We start from the raw sequence: 16533 nt of genomic DNA, 5'->3' as shown, positions 1-16533 counted from the left end.
CTAACAAGTGATGAGTTGCTGAGTCTTTTCTGACCAGCATGGCCAGCCAACTTTGATGAATGACCCCACCGCAGGACACTATTACGTTCCGAGGCAGTTACGAGAGTTCTCCCTGGGGGAAGCCGATCAAGATCAATAGAGGCAACTGAAACTAACCTTGAAGGTTCAACAATGTGTTGAGGTTCTTCTTCCAGCTCAGGAGGCGAAAAGGCTCTGGAGAGTGCATCTGCCTTGATGTTTTTGTCAGCTGGATGGAAATGAAGGACAAAATTAAACCGACCAAAAAACAAGGCCCACCTGGCTTGACTTGGATTCAGGCTCTGTGCGGATTGGAGGTAAGCAAGGCTTTTATGATCAGTGAATATGATCACCTGATGAAGAGCTCCCTGAAGAAGATGTCTCCATTCTTTCAGAGCTAATTTGATAGCCAAAAATCCCCGATCTCCAATGTAATAGTTCCGGGGAAAAAGTCTTAGAAAAAAACCACAGGAGATCATCCGACCGGTAGATGATTTCTGGGTGAGAACCGCTCCTGCACCTATAGAGGAAGCGTGTACTTCAAGAAAAAACTGCTCATTAGAATTCGGAAGATGGAGAACGGGGGTGCGCAAGCGAAGGCTTTTTTGTGAGAAACAAAGGCCTTCTCTGCCTCGGAGGGCCACTCCTTAGAGTTTACCCCTTTCTGGGTTAAAGCTGTGATGGGCTCCACTTGGGTGGAAAAGTGTGGGATGAATTGCTGGTAGTTGGCGAACCCCAGGAATCGTTGTATGGCTCTTAGCCCAGACTGACGAGGCCACTTGAGGACAGCAGACAACTTCTCTGGGTCCATCTTTAATCCTGTGGAGGATACAATGTAACCGAGTAAAGGCAAAGAGGATTGTTCAAAGAGGCATTTCTCAAATTTGGCATAAAGCCTGTTCGCTCTAAGTCTTTGTAGGACCAGACGCACTTGCCTCCGGTGCGAGGCCAAATCTGCAGAGAAGATCAGAATGTCATTCAGGTAGACAACAACACAAGTATAGAGCAGGTCCCTGAAAATGTCATTAACAAATTCCTGAAAAACTGCAGGTGCATTGCTTAGGCCAAACGGCATTACCAGGTATTCGTAGTGGCCATCACGGGTGTTGAAGGCTGTTTTCCATTCGACTCCTTGGATGTGGATCAGGTTGTAGGCCCCTCTGAGATCCAATTTGGAGAAGATATTGGCTGCTTGGAGATGATCAAACAGCTGTGAAATAAGAGGTAATGGATATCTGTTTTTTACCGTGATCTGGTTTAGGCCCCGGTAGTTGATACAGGGCCACAGGGATCCATCCTTTTTCTTCACAAAGAAGAATCCTGCTCCTGCCGGCGAAGATGACTTTCGGATAAATCCCCTGGCCAGGTTCTCTTGGATGTAGTCTGACATGGCCTGAGTCTCTGCTTGAGAAATAGAATAAACTCTCCTGAGAGGGGGAGATGTTCCGGGGAGAAGATCAATTGGACAATAATACGACCTTTGTGGAGGTAGTCTCTCTTTTTTCCAAAAGACATCAGAGAAGGACCAGTAAGAGTAAGGTAACCCTGGCAAGGTAACCAGTCGGACTGGATGCGAAATAGGATGAATCCGGGATAGACATTGTTCCATGCAGCAATCTCCTCAACGCAGAACCTCTCCTGTTCTCCAGTTTAGGACCGCTTAATGCATCTGAAGCCATGGTAGACCTAAAAGTAAGGGATGAGACAAACTGGGATACACATAAAAAGGGATTCTTTCAGAATGCGTTAGACCTACCCGGAGTTCCACAGGCTCGGTCTGAAGCTGAATGGGCTCGGTCAGTGGTTTGCCATCTACGGCGGTCACCTGCATCGGATCAGGAAGACACTGGACTGGTAAGCGATAACGATCCACAATGCCTGCTGGATGAAGTTCCCTGCAGCTCCAGAATCCAGCAAACAGAGTTCAGAGAATTCTATTGCTCCAAAGGACACATAGACCGAGATTTGCAATGATGCAGAGGAATGTTCTCTACCTAGGTTGGCCTCTCCAACCGATCCTAGGCTTTGGAGTTTTCCAACCTCTTTGGACAGGTATAAATCAGGTGTTCAAGACTACCGCAGTAGAGACAACTTCCTTCTTTGCGACGTGCCTCCTGGCGGTGGCTTGCCAAACTTACACTATCAACCTCCATGGCCTCGGGAGGAAGACGAGGTAGCCGAGTTAGGTGAAGTAGAGCTCAGTTGGTAGGGCCTTTTGCCTCATTTGATCTCCTTGGCACGTTACTGAAAATGCAGATCTATTTGGGTTGCAAAGCATATCAGGTCATCCAAGGTGGTAAGCCTGTCCCTTCCTGCCAGCTCATCCTTGATTCTTCCTGACAAACCTTTCCAGAAAGTAGTCAGCAAGGACTCATTGTTCCAGGATAATTCGGACGAAAGAGTGCGGAACCGAACGTAATACTAAGCCACTCTGAGTGTTCCTTGACGTAGGCGGAGCAGAGCTGAATCTGTCGACGTGACACAACCAGGTTCATCAAAGGTCCTGCGAAATGCTTCTAGGAAAGACTAGAGATCATTAACCAGAGGGTACCCTCTCTCCCATAGAGGGTTCAGCCAGGCGAGAGCCTCTCGGGGAAGGTGTGACATTATGAAGCCCACTTTGGCTCGGTTGGAAAAAACATATGCCGCAGGATTTCGAAGTGCAGCGTGCACTGATTAATAAAACCCCGACACTGAATTGGATCGCCATGGAAGCGGGTGGGGGCTGCCAATCGAGGACCTTTACTTGCCGTGCAGGCAGGAACCTGGGTGATGGTAGACGAGTCCGTTGCAGTCGAGGACAGCAGGGAATTCATGCAGGCAGACAAGCTGTGAAGATAAGTCGTGATCTTATCCTGTTGATCCTTTAGATGGACTCTTGGCCAAGCTCCGCAGTCAGAGGTCTCTGGGATCCAGCGGGTTCCATGGCCGGAGCAATCAGTAACGAATGGAAGCAGAGACACAGGTGATGAAGTTCACATTCATTTTTTAATTTTTGAGTGGAACCTCGGGTCCACGGTCTGGGGCCTCCAAAGGTGGCGTAACTAGTGATCCCCAGGTATCCGTAGTAAGATCGCTCGAACAGAACCAGAGTGGAATACCTGGGGGACACAGGTGCTACCTCTAGTTAGACCCCGGACACGTGGCAGCTGTCCCAGCGGGACAAACGGATAAACAGATATAACAGATATGGTGGAGCTAACCGGCGGACACTGGGTATGAGATATGAAGCTGGCTCTGGCGAGGGAAATCTGATTCCGGGTAGATGGGAGGAAGCTGGCTCCAGCACCTTTAGCGTAGTTCAGGGGTTCAGATGGTGAGTGGCAGAACAGGATGGCACAGTTGTCGCCTTAGGATAGCCAAACAACTGGTCACTGATATTCTGCGGAAACAAGCAGTATAAGCAGAGTGCAAAATGGAATGCTATAACAGCGCAGACAGAACAGGAACAGAACCGGAAATAACAAGAGTAGATACTCGTTGCTCCGGCACCCTCCCTATGACGGATGGGCCAGAAGTAGTAATCAGTGCGCTGCCATTGGTTAATTGAAATTTTCAAACAATGTGTGCTGTCCCTTTAAAAGACTGGAGGTAAGCGCGCGTCCTAAGCATTCTCCCTGGAGGCCTTCTGGCAGCGTGCCAGGATGTGGGGGAGAGAGTAGCAGCAGCAGCAGGATGCCGAGGAACAGACAGAGAGCGAGGATCCAGACAGAGATCTCGCAGAGGTACAGGGGGAGCCTAAGGAGCAAAACTGGGGGCAGCGCCAGAACTGGGTGTAACACATTTCATGGTCCTGGAATGGCCTAGCCTGTCTCCAGACCAGAACTCAATTGTCATGCTGCAGGTATGTGCAGACTCCACGAGGGGGAGTGGGTGAGAGCAAAAGAGGTCGCATTTGCTGCACCGTAGCACAGTGCAAGCTGCACCGTGCCACCAGGTGGAAACAGAGAGTGGTCAAAACGAGCCAAGTCAGTAACGGTTGGTAAGCGTATAATTTAAAGGGGAAAACAGAACTCGTAGTCAAAATACAAGCCGAGGGTCAGAACCAGCCAGGAGCAAAGGTACCGGAGACGTGAGACAGAGAATGGAGTCAGAGTAAGCTAGTAGGTCAAAAGCCAGACAGACGTGTGGTAACAAAGATGGGAGACAGGAAACAAAGTCAGAGTTCAAACCAAGTCCAAAAAGGAGGGGATACACAGCAGAGTCACACTAGTATGTGCATAGCCTGTGTGCTATAGGAACTTAGTCTCCGTAGTGAATTTTTGCTTCTTTTATATGCTGCATAGTGCTATTATTGGTAAATAAGGGATACATAGCAGTAACTTAATATTGGACTCGGTATAGTACCACATATTGTAGTTTCATTTTATACTCTATTGGGAGGTTATGAGCATTTCATTGCATAGCCCTCATTGTGGGTATAGGAATTCAGTTTCCATAGTCCTTTCTGCTCTGTCTATACATTATATAGTGATTGCATTGTAGTAGGAGAATAGTAATACAGTAGGACTGTTATGCCATATTACACATTGTTATTGGATTTAGTTGTGTCTTGCTTGGATGTTGTTTCCAGCGAATTTTTTATGAAGATTTCCTATTGTACATCATCATTGTTTTTTTTAATAATTTTCATTAAAATAAATTTTATTACATTTGTTATATTTTGCTTTAGCCTCTTCTTCCTATAATATTTATATATGGGAATTTTGTTTTGATAAGAGTCACACTAGGTCAGGTACAGGAGACATGTCAGGCACCGCTAAGGGAGGTCAGAGGCAAAAGGAACACTGGGGTTTAACAGGTTAGCAGCCCCAGCAAGCCCAAAACTACCACTGACACAAGCTGCCAGCAAGGGCACCAAGAAATAGCCACTCCCAAATCAAAGAGAGGCAGAAATAGTTAACCCCACCATGACCAGGACGGAGTAGGAGAAACAGAAAGCAAACTCCGACCCAGATCATAACACCAATGGAGCTCTCATACCTCATGCAACAACTCTAGCCACACTCAGATAGCACAGTTTCATACCAAACTATTGGTAGAAAAATGTAAGGAAGGTAACACAGGTAGGTGACCGAAAGTAAGTGCAGGCCTGCCTGTCAGGAAGCCCTACTTCTACAGGCAACACACATGAAAGAGACTCAACTTGAATTCTCCATATTTCAAAACCTATTACACCCCACTAAAGTGGCTCCGGACTCTGATTACTGCTGTACCTCAGCTATTATGTGGGCAAGTCCCTTTTAGTTTCCTGCCCTCTGGTTCTGCCGTGGGACCTATAGTTCCTCACGACCTCAGGCTCCTGGTGCCCGGTTTCTGCGCTCAGCTTAGAGAGGCCCAGTAACAGTTCGCCTCTAGCTCCTAAGTCCTTCTGTGCTCCTTCACTGTCCGCTACCAACTTTCTGCTTGTCTGCACCAGAGTAACTGACTCCTCCAGACCAGGATGTATAAAGGGAAGTTCCCCTTAAACTGGGTTTAGAGCTCCCCCTTCTGGCCTGGAGTCAGAAAATGTTGCATGTAAGATTACCTGCCAAAGGGATCCCTCCTGTCTCCAGGCATGGCATTATCCTCCACGAGAAGAAGGCAATACCACTGTGGTACCTGAACTCCTGGGGTGCCACACATGTACTTGTCAAATTATTGCAATTTTTGACTCTACTTAGTTTTTTTTGCAAATTTTGTAAATTTGTCAGATAACATGAGTTAGGTCATCCTTTGTGGTCTCAAAGGAGGCCCAGGCTAGGCAACGCTTGCCACCCCTTTGAACTGTAAACTTGCAACCTCTGCTGGCCACAGCCAGAGATGGGACTGAGGATGCAGTGCTTGTGATGGTTGCATCACTTTGTGTGAGCGGGAAGTCACAATGTATCCTTCTTGTCTTCCTCCTTGTTCACTTCCTCTGCCCAGCTACTCATCTGTGTACCTCTGGGTTCACACCAAATGGGATCTACAACCTCACCGTCATCCTCTCTGTTTTCACACTTCTCACCCTGAGTCACACTCCTCCTCTTTCTGCCCTCACACCACAGTACAGTCTGCGTGCACCTCTGGAATCTGAGTTGTGGTGCCCCTGAGGGTCCAGTCACCACAGTGGTACTGCAGCTCAGCCAGAGGTGTACTCCGCTATCAGGTAAGGAGGAGGCACTACCCGGGATTCACACACTAGCATCCAACACTTCACCACTCCAGGCCAGGGGATCTGGGTGGACCCTATTGAGGGAGAGCCCCAACTCAGGCTGGAGGGGGAACTAGGTAGAAGATGTGGGTGGAGAGAGTGACAGTTGGTAGTGAGGAGTTGTCATGGAGACAGTAGGGAGGAGCTAAGAGTTGGAGGGGAGGAGCAGAGGAGAGCAGACATGAAGTAAGGAGCTCCTGAGAGAAGGGGTCCTAGGGGCCAGAGAAGTGATGAATCTACCCGTGGCACCCAAATCCTTGCCAACCATAGTTGGGTGGAAGGACCAGGTTGCAGTAGGGGATCGGCCCACAGACTAGTGGAGAACTGCAAGACTCAGCTAGCATACCAGAGGCTGTGGTATCTGTAAGTGCCAGAGCCACATCCACACATATTCACTGAAAAGTCGGCCACATAGGGTCAAGGGGACCAAGAGGATGTTGCCCGACAGGACCTTAGGCTGCTGGCTTGGGACACTGTGTGAGGTGCAGGGCATGAGGGCGAAGCCAGCGCAGAGAGATGGCCAGGGAAGGTACACAAGAATGGGAGTCTCGGTAAAGTGCACCCAAGTTACCTGAGAGCTGGCTGGACCACAGACCCAGAGGAAACAGCACCTGGCTAGAGACTGTATCCATCTGACTGTGAGTAAAAAGAGAAAACTGCACCTTGCTGTGTCCTCAGAATTATTACCGCGCCACCTGCCCTGCACTACAATATTCACCATCATTGACTTTCACACTCTAACTGCCCTGGAGCGTAGCTCTACCCGTGGAGAGCTGTAACACCTCTGCTGTGTCACCAACTGCCCACAGAGGACCTGATCCACAGCGTCGGCCATTTTCCTTATTGACGAACACCACGAGTGGCGTCATGAATCCCCCCTTGCATCATCATATCCCAGTATTTAATTGAATGCCCAGGGCCACGGATCGGGTCACTGCTGCCGTGACAGTCCCCGAAGAACCATCAGACCCGGCCCGAGTACTCCACGGCCCTAGCGGGCACTCCAGAGTCTCATCAGCATTACCTCCATCCCCATTGGTAACATCTGGTGACGAGGGATGGGATTCTACTTGGATCCTACTTCATCCAGGCCTGGATCCAACATGAAAAAAATTTGGGCATCTGTGTAGATTAGGGTTGAGCGACTTTTACTTTTTCAGGATCGAGTCAGGTTTCGCGAAACTCAACTTTGTCAAAAGTCAGGTCGGGTGAAATCGGCCGATTATTTCAAAAAGTCGGGGATCTGACCAAAACACGAAACCCAATGCAAGTCAATGGAGAATCAAAGTCGGCAGTGAGTGGAGAACAGAAAAAACACCAACAGAGCCCATTTTAATGCTAAAAACATCAATTCTTGTTACTTAAGCTTGTCAATCTTAATTTACCTTATAATATTAGTTAGCCATTGAAAATTTGGGGGTCATTTGGCAACAGTTGTGGGGGGAGTAGGGCTGGCTCAAGTTTTTCGTGGGCCCAGGAAACGCGGACTACGTCACGGCGGTGGAACAGGGAGAGGTAAGTATTTCAACTTTGCAAGTGCTGTGATCCTGAGCAAGCAGGGGGGGCACACTCGTTCGCATTGCCACTGGCACAGGGCCCCTCAAAGTACGGCGTTGTGATTGACGGCGGTGGCGCCTCCCACCGGCAGAGACACTTTTGCGTACTATGAGGGGCCCTGTGCCAGTGATGTCGCCGAGTATGCCCCCCCACCTGTTGAAGGAACCTGCACTTTCATCTGCACCTTCCTCTTTGTCCCCGTGTAAGGTGGTATAGTATGCGGGAAGGGGAACCAGACTTTCTGCAGGGTCAGATACTGGCTATGTAGAGTGCAAGGGGAATGTAGTGGTCTGGGTCAATGTACAGGCAGACTCATCTAGCAGTGGCTGGGCAATGGGCAGGATGAGGAGGGAACACAGATATAGGCCCAAAGAATAAAGTAGGCTAAATGCAGTTCAAAATTGGTAACAGGAGTAAACAGGCAGCACTGCTTTGTTCAGTGGAGGAGAACAGCAAGGAGCGGCAGACACCATTAGTAGGCCCAACCAAACCAGTAGGCCAAATGCAGTTTTAAAATTCCTATAGGCCAAAAGCCTAAAGATTGAAGCTCAGGAGAAAAACACAGGTGAATACCAAGGAGCGGCAGACACCGTTAGTAGGCCCAACCAAACTAGTAGGCCAAATGCACTTTAATATGTGATATCGGCTGCAAATTGAGGCTCTGCTTTGTGCAGTGAAGGACAGCTGTATTGAGTGGCGCAGACAGACACAGGTAGTAGGCCTAAATTTAAAAAGTTGGCTCAATGCAGTTTAAAATTGGTTACAGGGGTACACAGGCGGCAGAGCGTTATTAAGCGGAGGACGATTGTCAGGACTGGAGTGGCCCAGACAGACTTAGTAGGCCTAAAATAAAAAAGTAGGCGCAATGCAGTTAAAAATGGGTAACAGGGGTACACAGGCAGCATTGTTTTGTTAGGCGGAGGACGATTGCTAGGAGTGGCGCAGACAGACTTACTAGGCCTAAAATAAAAAAGTTGGCTCAATGCGTTTAAAATGGGTAACAGAGGTACACAGGCAGCACTGGTTTGGTCAGCAAAGGACGATTGCTAGGAGTGGCACAGACAGATTTACTTGGCCTAAAATAAAAAAGTAGGCTCAATGCAGTTCAAAATGGGTAACGGGTACACAGGCAGCATTGTTTTGTTCAGCGGAGGACGATTAGTAGGACTGGCGCAGACAGACTTACTAGGCCTAAAATAAAAAAGTTGGCTCAATACAGTTTAAAATGGGTAACAGGGGTACACAGGCAGCACTGGTTTGGTCAGCGGAGGATGATTGCTAGGAGTGGCGCAGACAGACTTACTAGGCCTAAAATAAAAAAGTTGGCTCAATGCAGTTCTAAACTGGTAACAGGAGTAAACTGGTGGCACTGCTTTGTTCGGTGGAGGACAACTGGAATAAGTGGCTGACACAGTACGTTGGCCTAAATAGTAAAGCGGGCTAAATGTCTGCAAAAAAAATGTTCGTAAATAAACAGGTGGCAATGCAACGTACAGGGGTGGGTTCCTCTGCTGAGTACCAGATAGTGGTAGTTCTCGCACAGTATTCACAGGTCAAAATAGAGGGCATGGTCCCTGTATATATTTACTATCATCTCTCTATTTGTATTGGCAGTGCCATTGAAGGATTTAACAGCACCGACTAAACAGCGGTGGAGCACTGTTTGAGCTGGGGGGGGGGACACTCTCTCGTAGGCGGCGGTACTGGCCCAGGGCCCCTCATATTACGACGGTGTGTCTGACGTTGGGTGTGCACCCTCACCGCCAGAGACACTTAATTGTACTATGAGGGACCCTGTGCCAGTGCTGTCGGCCAAAAGTGGGCACACCCACCTGTCCAGGCAAACGGCACTCGCACGGGTGCTTGCGCCAAGTGGTGACCACGGGCCCATGGGGGGAGTCAGCCCATTGAGGGAGGTGTTAAAAATGGCCTATGGTGGACATTCAGCAGCAGCAAATGGAGGAATTGGAGCAGTCAGTAAGAGGAGTCCAAAAGCAAGACCTTTTTAAAGGAAAGCTACGTGTCAGCAGGGGAAGGTGGGGCAAAAGAATTTGAAATCCATGATTGGTTCATTTTAATGAAGGTTAGACCATCAACATTTTGGGTAGCCAGACGTGTCCTTTTTTCGGTCAGTATTGAACCAGCAGCACTGAAGACTCTTTCTGATAGCACACTGGCAGCAGGGCAAGCAAGCTCCTGTAATGCATATTCTGCCAATTCAGGCCAGGTGTCTAGTTTAGATGCCCAGTAATCAAAGGGGAATGACCTGTGAGGGAGAACATCGATAAGGGAGGAAAAGTAGTTTGTAACCATACTGGACAAATGCTGTCTCCTGTCACTTTGAATCGATGCAGCTGTCCCTGTCGTGTCAGCGGTCATTGAAAAATCACTCCACAACCTTGTCATAAAACCCCTCTGTCCAACGCCACTTCGGATTTCTGCACCGCTAGCACCTCTGCCATGTTGCCCCCTACGGCTCGTGTGAGAACCATCACCGCCGCTGTGTGCTGGGAATGCCAGAACCAAACGGTCTACAAGAGTTGCATGTTTGGTAGCCAATATTTGCTCTAGGTTCTCATGTGGCATGATATTTTGCAATTTCCCTTTGTAGCGTGGATCAGTAGGCAGGCCAACCAGTAATCATCATCGGTCATCATTTTGGCAATGCGGGGGTCCCTTTTCAGGATACGCAAGGCATACTCAGCCATGTGGGCCAATGTTCCAGGTGTCAATTAACTGCTTCTGCTGGGTTGAGGATTACTTTCTTGCAAATCTACATCACAAGTGTCCCGCAAGAAACCTGTACCAGACCTTCCAACGGCACCAGTTTCTATTGCCCCCTGAGAAGCTCCCTCCTCCCAAACATATTCATCCCCATCATCCTCCTCCTCATCCTCTTCGTCCGCCACCTCGTCCTGGACAGTTCCCTGACCAGACAATGGCTGACTGTCAACAAGGCTTCCCTCCTCCTCGGCTGCAGACGCCTGCTCCTTAATGTGCATCAAACTTTGCATCAGCAGAAGCATAAGTGGGATGCTCATGCTTATGATGGCGTCGTCTGCACTTACCAGACGTGTGCATTCCTCAAAACACTGAAGGACTTGACAGAGGTCTTGTAGCTTCGACCACTGCACACCTGACAACTCCATGTCTGCCATCCAACTGCCTGCCCGTGTATGCGTATCCTCCCACAAATAAATGACAGCACGCCTCTGTTCACACAGCCTCTGAACCATGTGCAGTGTGGAGTTCCACCTTGTTGCAACATCTATAATTAGGTGGTGCTGTGGAAGATTTAGTGATCGCTGATGGTTCAGCATACGGCTGGAGTGTACGGGCGACCGGCGGATGTGCGAACAAAGTTTTCGCACCTTCAGGAACAGGGCTGGTAACTCCGGATAATTTTTCAGGAAGCACTGCACCACCAGGTTCAAAGTGTGAGCCAAGCAAGGTATGTGTTTAAGTTGTGAAAGGGCTATGGCAGCCATAAAATTCCTTCCGTTATCACTGACTACCTTGCCTGCCTCAAGATGTACACTGCCCAGCCATGACTCACTTTCTTGCTGCAAGAACTCGGCCAGTACTTCCGCGGTGTGTCTGTTGTCGCCCAAACACTTCATTTCCAACACAGCCTGCTGACGCTTACCACTAGCTGTTCCATAATGAGACACGTCGTGTGCAACACTGGCAGCTGCGGATGGAGTTGCCAGGCGACTGCGCTCTGTGGACGAGCTGTCGCTTCTGGAGGAGGAGGAGGGGTGTCGAACGCCTACTGCCAACTGTTTCCTAGACCGTAGGCTAAGCAGAACTGTCCCACTATGGCTGTCCCCTGTGGACCCTGCATCCACCACATTAACCCAGTGCACCGTGATGGACACATAACGTCCCTGGTCATGCCTACTGGTCCATGCATCTGTGGTGAGGTGCACCTTTCCACTGACAGACTGCCACAGTGCATGGACAATGCGGTCTTTGACATGCTGGTGGAGGGCTGGGATGGCTTTTCTCGCAAAGAAGTGGCGACTGGGTAGGTTATAGCGAGGTACTGCGTAGGCCATCAGGTCTTTGAAAGCTTTGCTTTCGACCAACCGGTAGGGCATCATCTCTAACGAGATTAATCTGGCAATGTGGGCGTTCAAACCCTGTGTACGCGGATGAGAGGATGAGTACTTTCTTTTCCTCACGAGAGTCTCTTCTAGGGTGAGCTGGACAGGAGACCTGCAGATGGTGGAACTAGCGGTGGTGGTGGACATGGCGGATCGAGAGACAGTTGGTGATGTTGGCCTACATACAGTGCTTCCTACCAATAACCTTCTGATTCCCTGCCTGCTTTGGCCTTGCGACGATCCCTCCACATTTGCTGCTGGTGGTGTCCGAATCGGTGGGCTTACAGTGAGGGAAGCAATGTAGCGTTGCTGACTACCTTCTTTCTGACCAGGTGCACCAACGATACAGGACGCTTGGTAATTAGTCCAGGCTTGCAAGTGCATGCTGGTTAAATGTCTACGCATGCACGTTGTATTTAAATTTAGAAGATTCTTCCCTCTGCTAAAGGTCTTTGAGCATTTCTTACAGATCACTTTAGACTGATCATTGGGATCTTGGTCAAAAAAATGCCACACTACACTCTTCCTACTATGGAATTCCTTTTCAGGCATTGCACGCTGTGCAACTTTCAGCGGTTGGCCACGCTGTCCTAAAACTGTTTTTGTCACACGTTTTGGGCCTGATACGGGCCTGGCTGATGACAGCTGTTGCGATGTAGATTGGTGCTGCTGCGGATAACCCTCCTCTGCTTGTGAGCTAGTGCCAGCGGCACCCTCTTCCCCCAATGGCTGCCAATCTGGGTCAAGAACTGGGTCATCTATCACCTCCTCCACAATGGCTGCCAATCTGGGTCAAGAACTGGGTCATCCATCACCTCCTCCACAATGTCATGTGCACCTTCCTCAGTGTCACCGTGTAAGCCAGTGCTATAGCGTTCGGGACAGGGCACCATAGTCTCATCAGGGTCAGATTCTGGCTCAGGAAACTGCGAGGTCAATGTAGTGATCTGAGTCAATGGAACAGCATCACAATCTAGCTGTGGCTGTACATCAGTGCACTCCATGTCCGATTCTTCTTGTAATGGGCAGTGTACAATTTCCCTTTCTAACCCTGGCACGGTATGGGTAAAGAGCTCCATGGAGTAACCTGTAGTGTCGCCTGACGCATCCTTCACTTTTAGTTTGGGAGAAGGACACAAGAAAACGTCTTTTTCCGGACCGGAAGCATCCACTGACGACTGGCAGCTCTTAGATTTTGAACTTTGGGAAGAGGAGGCGAAAGAGCTAGAGGCTGTCAGCAAGGAAAGACAAAACTTTTTCCTGCTGCTCCGGCTTTAAAAGCTGTTTTCCTACTCCCAGGTAAGGGAGCCTTCGAGGCCTTGTGTAGCCAGACGATGACGTAGGCTCAACACCTCCAGCCTTAGGTGCTACTGTGCTTTTGCCATTACCACCAGATGCAGCACCACCACCACCATCAGTACTAGCTGGCAACCCCCGCCCACGGCCTCTTCCACCAGACTTCCTCATTTTTTGGGGGGAGACACTGAACCACAACTCTGTCCCAGTGGTATAACACAACACTATGAACGTGGCAGAAAGTGGCTGCCTGATATATGACACACTAGCAGTACTGCAGAATATAAACTGTATGAGAATTACTATCTCACTTTTGGGGGGAGACACTGAACCACAACTCTGGCCCAGTGGTATAACACAATACTATAAAAGTGGCAGAAAGTGGCTGCCTGATATACGACACACTAGCAGTACAGCAGAATATAAACTGTGTGAGAATAACTATCTCACTTTTGGGGGGAGACACTGAACCACAACTCTGGCCCAGTGGTATAACACAACACTATGAATGTGGCAGAAAGTGGCTGCCTGATATATGACACACTAGCAGTACAACAGAATATAAACTGTGTGAGAATTACTATCTCACTTTTGGGGGGAGACACTGAACCACAACTCTGGCCCAGTGGTATAACACAATACTATGAAAGTGGCAGAAAGTGGCTGCCTGATATACGACACACTAGCAGTACAGCAGAATACAAACTGTGTGAGAATTACTATCTCACTTTTGGGGGGAGACACTGAAACACAACTCTGGCCCAGTGGTATAACACAACACTATGAACGTGGCAGAAAGTGGCTGCCTGATATATGACACACTAGCAGCACAACAGAATATAAACTGTGTGAGAATTACTATCTCACTTTTGGGGGGAGACACTGAACCACAACTCTGGCCCAGTGGTATAACACAACACTATGAACGTGGCAGAAAGTGGCTGTAATTATTATAAAAAAAAAAAAATTACTGCAATAACAAGCTTCCTACAATGATCTCAGGACAAGTATGGCAGCAATAAAAAGGACTGCTGAACAAAAAAATTGGTAGACAAATAAACAAGACAGGTAACTGTGCAGAAAGGAGCAACAAGATTTTTGCTTTGAAAAAAGCAGTTGGTTTGCACAGCACCGTGCACACAGCTATGCAGCTGCTGCACTAAAATACGACCTCCACTGTCCCTGCACAAAAAGGTGGTGTGGGACAGTGAAAATCGCTCCAGCACAAGCGGTTTGGGTTTTTTTATTTCCTCCCTAACTCTGTCCCTGCTTCTGACTAACTGCAGCAACCTCTCCCTATGCTCAGATCGGCAGAAGTAAGATGGCGGTCGGCGTGCACGCCCCTTTATAGCCCCTGTGACGCCGCAGACAGCGAGCCAATCACTGCCATGCCCTTGTCTAAGATGGTGGGGACAGAGACCTATGTCATCACGCTGCCCACACTCTGCATCCTCCTTCATTGGATGAAAAACGGCGGTAACAGCGTCATACGAAACGCGACTTTGGCGCTCTGATCGTGTACCGCATGGCCAATCCCACACTAGGATCGGTTTGGGTTTCATGAAACCCGACTTTGCGTAAAAGTCGGCGATTTATGAAAATGACCGATCCGTTTCGCTCAACGCTAGTGTAGATGCTTTCTTCCTCTGGATTCCGTGAATTTTTGGAGCAGACCTCTGATGCCCACTGAATAGAATGTGTGAGGGAGTGGATTAGGCCATCCAGTAACAGATATTGTCAGTGGACTTTGGATAGGACAAGACCGTGTTTGTTCAGTTGAGCTTTCATTAACATTAATACCTAACCCACGTACACGTCAAACACCAAGCCTATTCCACCATGACCTCGCTGTTTCCCACTCATGTTCTATGTACCCTTCACTTCTTGTAACCTGATTTTCACAACCTTAGGCCCACACCTGTCAGTCACCTGTCACTAAATGAACAGTCACTATTTATTTTCTTAGATAGTGTACCTGAACAACACTGTTATACCCTTATTTTAAAGGAGATGTGGCATTCTGATTTCTCACTGAAACAGTTTTATCCCAAACTATTTGGATAAGCAAATTGGGCCTCCTAGCTGCTCCCCAATATTAGGCCTTATGATTTTTATGTGGAAATCTGGCCTTCTGATTTCTCACTAAAACACAGTTTTATCACATACGATTTGGATTAGCTAATTGGAACTTCTGGCTGCATCCTAATATTAGGTCTACCGATTTTTAAGTGGAAATTTGGCTTTCTGATTTCTCACTGAAACACTGTTTTATGACAAATGATTTGGATTAGCAAGTGGGGCCTCCTGAGACTATAACACAGTTTTAGCACAATCTAGTTAGATGCTGGGAGATCGATTTCACACATGACACAATCCTATCTAGCTAACTGACAAGTTCACTTGCATCAATAGCAGGAGCAACCTCTCTGCACTGTGACTCTGAGACTATGGCGCCAACAAAGCAAGATGTCAATTTTTTTAATATGGCCAGGGACATGTGACTTTGGCAGTCAATCAAAGAAGACGTTGTGTCATAATGTTGTGGATAATTTCTGCACCCTGATTGGCTACCGGAATGTACATATAAGGAGGTGGCCGGTCCCCTCAGTAGTGCCCCCTTCACCTTCCTTGTGACCTCCCGTGTCCATGATATAGCTATGTTCATTCAATGTATAACGTTCATATATGTGTATTGCATATGTACCCTGTATACAGCCATATGATGCACCTCTATGTTATTGTGTCATTATGCTGTATGTGTTATGCACCTGTAATGTATTGGGATGCTTTACTATTACAGAGTTTGGGACAGGCAATAGTTAAGATAGGGGCCATTCCAGCAGCAGCAGAGAGGCTGGACTTGCAGCTACAAGGATAGTGGAAGCTGTTGCCTCCTTAGAACTGCCTGGGATGTTGGCCAGGGCAGACGTGTATGACAGATGGGGCACTGCCAGACCCCCGGAAGGGAGAGGTCTGTTGCCCCGGACTCAAAGGACTCTAGGGACTCAAGAAAAGTCCTAAGGACTCAAAGGACCCCAGGGACTCAAAAGGGGTCCCAATGACTCAAATGACTCCAGGGACTCAAGAGGATTCCCAAGGACTCAAAGGACTCCAGGGACTCAAGAGGGGCCTCAAGGACTCAAAGGACTCCAGGGACTCAAGAGGGGCCTCAAGGACTCAAAGGACTCCAGGGACTCAAGAGGGGTCCCAAGGACAAAAGGACTGAAGCAGAGGCGTAGCTAGGGTTTTGGTTCAGGGGGGGCGAAGCTTCTGAGTGGGCGCCTAACCAGGTAACCTTGATAGCAACTGGGTGACGCACCCTAATAGTGGAGGAGAACCTCAGCAGATGACCGCGCTATTACTGAAAATAATCTCTATATA

The sequence above is a fragment of the Ranitomeya variabilis genome, chromosome 1, assembly GCF_051348905.1.
Source record: "Ranitomeya variabilis isolate aRanVar5 chromosome 1, aRanVar5.hap1, whole genome shotgun sequence".
NCBI lineage: Eukaryota > Metazoa > Chordata > Amphibia > Anura > Dendrobatidae > Ranitomeya > Ranitomeya variabilis.
Note: the sequence above shows the minus strand (reverse complement) of the source record.